The sequence below is a fragment of the Pteropus alecto genome, unplaced genomic scaffold (assembly GCF_000325575.1).
Source record: "Pteropus alecto unplaced genomic scaffold, ASM32557v1 scaffold103, whole genome shotgun sequence".
In the NCBI taxonomy this organism is placed as follows: domain Eukaryota; kingdom Metazoa; phylum Chordata; class Mammalia; order Chiroptera; family Pteropodidae; genus Pteropus; species Pteropus alecto.
In genome coordinates this window covers 14,465,459-14,471,712 of record NW_006436288.1, presented here as the reverse complement: position 1 = coordinate 14,471,712, position 6,254 = coordinate 14,465,459, and the positions used below count along the sequence as shown (strand labels likewise).

Sequence of the window (6,254 nt, the reverse complement as noted above, 5' to 3'; positions counted from 1 at the left end):
ACAACTCACTCCATCTTATTTAGGGCCTCTGATATAAGAAGGGACCAGATTGTGCAAGCTGGAGCTTACCAATGGCCTTGACCGTCTACTCTTGAGGGGCTCTGGATGTCAAGAGAATAAAGAGCCCTCTCTATTTTGGATCTATGTCTATCTCCATTCTAAAGACCCTGTGAGGAGAGCCTTATTCTCCCTGTACTTCTTGGAGGAAGTTAAGCAACATAATACACAGAAAGAACTATTTAGTAACACCATATGGATTGGGAAGTAGACTAGTTTAACACATTTAATACCTGAAAGTAGACTGGCGTAAGAGAAATGACTCTAAGAGCCTTCTAACTGTTCTCTTGCCTCCTCTACTCTGTCTCCCACACTGGAGCCTGGATCATCTTTTGAAAATGCAAAACTGACCACATTACATCTCTACTGTAAACTTTCAATGACTCTCCACTGCTCATTAACACAGTCACCAGGCCCTTCATTGTCTAGCTCCTCAACTCTCAGCTTTGCCTTTCATCACAATCCCTCCCCAGCTCTCCTGAACAGCTGTACTGAATGCATCCCACTTCCCTGAATGTGTGTTCTCTGACCCACGCCTGGGAATGTGCTGAGTTCTCTGTCCAACATACTCAGTTCAAATCTTATCACCCTTGCTCCCCCTTTCACCTGAGAACACTTACCCAGACTCCAGAAAGCCTCAATGATCAGAGACTAAATTTGGTCTCCCTGATCCCACTGCATCTTTTACTTTAGTAAGCTAAAAGATTACGTGAACAGTTCTGTCAAAGACTAAAGTTCCAATCGGCAGTTCCTGATCAGAAACTCATGGGCAAAGCATTTCTGGAATCAGGCCACAGGTTAGAGACATAGATAGTACATTCTTTTACAGTAGAAGTTGAAATAAAAGTTTCAGTCAGGATTCTAAGACATTAGATAACAGACACCAAAACAAGCCACAACAGAACCATTCTGTAGGAGCTTTCTGCCCCCCTTACTTTTCCTTCCTCCCTTAATACTAGCTCCAACCCCTAGAGGTCAGAATAGTAATCAGTGGTTACTGGTAACAGAAAATGAGAAGCTGCCAGCCACACTCCCTTCTCCAGCTATAGACTTCAACCCTACAGTAGTACATGGGTCACAAGAATAAACGTGGCCAAGATTCAAGCTATCGTGGTTCCTGTAATGGCACTGTGTTGTGGAGTCTCCACTGACATGGAATATAAATTTTGGGTGGATTGCATGGTTTGAACTGGATGTATCAGGCAGAAAATCAGGTTTATACCATATTTTATGAGTTCACTAGATTGGGAAAGTTTTAAAAATTCTCCCTAAGTAATTTTCTAGAAATTGGGTTTTAACTCAGCATATATGGACTTCTTATTTCTTGAGATGTTAGAGTTCTCTCTGTGTAGCTACAGCACTGTTGGAGTTCTTTAAGGCTTTCTTTTCTTCTCACTCATTAAAATCTCTTTAGACAATTTTACGCAGGCCCACATCTTTAGTTACTATCTATAGCAGATGGCTCCCAAATGTATATTTCCTAGTTCAGACATCTCCTCTGAGCTCCAGATTCATAACTAGCTACGTAAGACATTCAAGGACATACGACATGTATAGTCACACAGGGCCCAGTGCTGAGAACGGCTATCCTTTGATTTAATGCTCTGCTGTAGCCATGTTGAAATTTTAATAACTTTTTAATAAAAGACTCCACATTTTTATTTTGCACTGAGCCCTGCAAATTATGTATCCAGTCCTGCTGCTGGCCTACATTCTATCTCCTCAAGGAAAACTTAAATATACCTTAAACACAATATCTCTCAAGTTGAACTAATGACCTTCCCCTCAAAACTGAGCAGGTTCTCTGGTATAGTGATGGCAACACCATCATCTTGTTGAACCCCAGAAATCTAGAAGCTATCCTTGATTCTTCCCTCTACCTTACTTCCCATGTCATAAAAGCCTGCTGACTCTCTTAATCTCTTTTTAACCTTTCTCCTTCTCTGCATTGTCTCTGCTCCCACTCTCATCCAAGCTACCATCTTTTCTCAGCTAGATTATTACAAAAGCTTCATAACTAGTCTGCGTTCATCCACTCAGATCTTTCTTCATGTGGTATCAAGAGGGCTATTTTAATACAGATCTTACCATGTCACACATAGACACACCTACAAACTATCTAATACAGTTAGTGGCAGATAACTAAGGCTTATTTTAAATCTTTATGCTGATTTACCAAATATTGTGTGCGTTTGTTTCTAACATGGAACCTGTAACTAGCAGATGTAAGTAAACCTACTAGTATAAGTTCTCTTCTACAAGAAAATGACGAATTATCCTGAGGAATTTTATCTCAGAGATGGAAAAGTAACTTTGAGTAGTGTTTAAAGATGAAAATACTGCAGACTATGTCTATGGCCATCCCACCCTGAACAAGCCTGATCCCATCTGATTTCAGAAGCTAAGCAGAGTTGGGCCTGGTTAGTACTTGGATGGGAGACCACCTAGGAAGACCAGGTGCTGTAGGCGTAAAAAATAAAAAATAAGGGATTGTAAACTGACAAGGTCCTTGCAATCTGTGAGGTCAATGAAGGGTTGCCTCACCTAAAAAATAAAAAAAGAAAAGAGAAAAATAAAATAAAATACTTTTTTTAGTGCATACCATGGGTGGCAAACTCAAATGTCACCATGGGCCAGTCAGGTAACAAATAATTGAGAGGGTCCAGAAGTCAAAGAATCAGGTGTGGTGAGGACTATTACGAACTAGAAAGCACACGCTCCCTGTAAACGAGGCCACCACTACTCTGCGTGACCACTACTCAGCTCAATGGGAAGACAGGTGCAGTAGTACCAGGTGGTACTACTTTGTCAAGAAAAGTTAGATAATAAATATCTAGATAACAAGTGTAAAACTTGTCTATTTTAAAACAACCTGCGAATTCAAACAAAGCACTTTGTTTACAGTATAGAGGCTTCTAGTTTGTAAGGTCCAGTGATAGTGGGTATGAATGGATTAGTCACTGGAACCTCCGTGTTGCTAGTAGATGGTCTCACTTCCTTGGGAGATTAAGTTATAAGAAGAAGAGTAATTCGGATTTGTAGTTTAGACTTATCACTAGGAATCAACAAAATAAAAAGGGACATGTTCTTTCATTAAATGTTTAATGAGAGCCAACTACCTGAAATTGTGAAGTACTGCTTGAAAAATTTGGTACACTTGGACCAAATTTGTGAAAGTGTGATTTAAGAGACTGAAGTTTACGGAGCCTTGGAGGGCTCCCTTAATGCTCACTATTGGCGAAGCTAAAAAAAAACTAAAACTGAAAGTGAACCTGAGTAAAAACGTGCCACAGGTATGCCTCATCATTTCAAAGTTGAACCCATGAGAGGAAAGATATCAGTGGGTAGGGATGAGCCAGTTCATCAATGCCAGCGAAGGGAACTGTTACCTTCTCTGTGCCCTAAATCAATGTAGGCCTCAGCTTGGAAACAGGACTCCCTGATCTGCTTCTAGTACGGCAAGCTGGCTGCTGTTTTTAGTGCTCAGATATCCATCCACAGCTATTTCATAGTCCCCAACAGGAGTAAAGATAGCTGTACATGGGCTCTAATTATGACAGAAAGACATGTAGAGGCAATCTGCATCTTGAGGATTTTAATCCTAATTATAGGAGTAGAACCCCTAAAGGAATTGAAAATTAAATCCCAGTATGAATATGTTGGCTTCCAGATATTGCAGGAAAAACTGATTGGCACAACCAGACTGAGCCTGGTAACACCTTCAAATGAAACAGAAAAATCTTTTTACCTCAGAGAATGAAAACTATGGGACATTGAACTGTGAATGTAGAGGGACAGTAAGAAGCAAAATGCATCCTGTGTGCCTCTCCATGGAGCACTACAGAGAATTTTTGCTAAGGGAATAAGGTAATAAGGTAGAGAAATATATGCAACAGAATTCAGAATTCCAGAGGGTTTGGAGGCCTGATTTGAATAAGGAAAACAAATGATAAACCATGACTGCCAGGGAGCTATGGGATGGAAAAGGACAATTGTCAGAAGTGTGAGGCATAAGGTTGTAGAGAATAAGGCAAGAATACAGTAAAATGGTGAGGAGGCTGCAGAAAGAGTCAGAAGGAGAGATTTTAGCATTCGCACTGGAGTGTGAAACTTTGGGCAGAGTGAGCAATATCTGAAGTTGTTTGGGGAGATTTCTAAGTGCTAAGCTGTATAAAATTCCTATTTTGCTACTTCAAACAGGTCAGCCATAAATGTCTAAGCTATTCTTCAACTTTTTAAAAGTTCACAATGGGGGTGCTGGGTGGCAGTAGATAGAGTGAGATAGGATATGTAAACAGGCAGAGGCAGGCCAAGCAGCCCACTTACAACTGGGGTATATTGGGGGTGGGGGTGGGACATTCAGGATCAACATTTATTTAAATAGCTGACTTCAAAATGAAATCTCCAATTCATCTATGGCAGTACTGGAATTGAAGATACCTATTTTGGAAAGTGTATGGGAAAGAAAATGAAAATCACTGAAGGCTTGAAGATCTTCCCTTTCACCCCAAACCAGGCTCTCAGGAGTGTGTCAATATGCCAGTCTGTTTGTAAATACTTACCAGGAGGGACTTTGATGTCTACTTATTTAGGTTGGCACCCACTTTGCAAGAGATCTCAGTTCACAAATTAACAAAGTTTGACATGTTTGTTCAATGCTGTTGAGTGTAATTGATTTTAGATTATCCTGATTAGAGTAAGTCTAATTTTCAGAATGTTGTTATATCAGAAGTCCCTGCTGACAAGAAACCTTGTGAGGAGCTTCTGACAGTTTTGGCTTAATTACTTTCCATAAAATCTCCCTGAAGTAGAAGAAACAACAAACAGAGGCCATTCGAGCTTATGAAAGCTTTAATATTATCAACCATGGGACATCTGGGAATGCTCAGTATAGCAAATGATAATTTACAAAACATATTTTCCTTTTTCCTATTACTACATGGAAATAAAATGTAGATTATTACTGTTACTTAGAGAAAGAGACTGAACTCTTTGATCTGATTATAGACAACTATCTAGGACACAAAAATGATACCGGTGATGTTTTAGGAAGAAAATTACTTTAGAAACAAATACTTCACAATAATTATTATCATTAGGGTAATTGCATCATCCAACTTGACTATTGTATTATTCTGAAAGAGACACACTGCTCTTTCCAGCCCCCTTTATTTATAGGTATGATTCATTTCTTTGTAAAGTCTAATTCATCAGTTTTTAATCTCACTTTGACACACTCATTAAACAGAATCATGAAGGCTTAAAAGGGTTAATGCAACTCTTCAGAAGCCTAAGTTGCTACTAGAAAATCGCTTAGGAACAAGCTGTGCTCAACCTTGGCTGCACATTAGAATTAGTTCATGTGCTTAAAAAAAAGAAATGCCATTGCCTGTGCCCTATCCTCAGAGTCTGTGGTCTGGGGTGGGACTCAGCATTGTTTTATATAAGCTCCCCAAGTGATTCTGATGTGCAGCCATAGTTGGAAATCATAGAATCAAGAATATCTGTATAATTAATGTTTTTTAAATCGATGAACAATCAACAACTGGCACTTATTATGAATTTCAGTATATTGAATGTGATTCAAAAGATTAATTCAACATTGAAGGAGGTACACCTAGTGACAAAGGCCTTTCCAAAGGAATAGTAACACCGTATGTAAATCCTACCAGTAGCATAATCTAGAATTGTGCATAAAACTTCCCATATGTTCTACAATTGAGAATTGCTACTTTGCATAATGCACGAATATAAAAGAACATATCCATCATTTCAATTTACCAGGTATTCATTTCAAGCTACATGAAAGTACCCCAATCACCACCTTAAAACAATATTTTTACATGTAGAATGGTGCAAGTTTTTAAATGATGGCTTGTTCATCATTTAATTGGTCAAATTCTAATTTCTTTGAGAAGTTTGGCCAGTATAATTGCAGAACCACTTGTAAGGGGAGAATTTTAAACCTTATGGCTTACTACTTACACTGTTCCTTTTTCACTCTCTTCATACTCCACCCATTCACAGGTAGAGAACAAAGAAATGTTCCTAGAACATAGCGCACAGATAATAAGACCTGTCTCCTACGCAGAGGATCAGCAATGCCTAGTATCAAGATAGCAATGGGAGAAGTGGGCCTCATAATTACTGTTACAAGATACCCCACACCTGCTACCTTGATTTGGGGGCCTGTTCCT

General features: G+C 39.2%; 1 non-coding gene across 1 annotated transcript; it reads left to right on the top strand.

Annotated features, from left to right (window-relative positions):
- The first annotated feature begins 2,407 nt into the window (after positions 1-2,407).
- On the top strand, positions 2,408-2,526 carry LOC112480346. The gene has a single exon (XR_003046566.1). It is a non-coding gene; the product is annotated as a 5S ribosomal RNA (ribosomal RNA).
- The last annotated feature ends 3,728 nt before the right edge of the window (positions 2,527-6,254 follow it).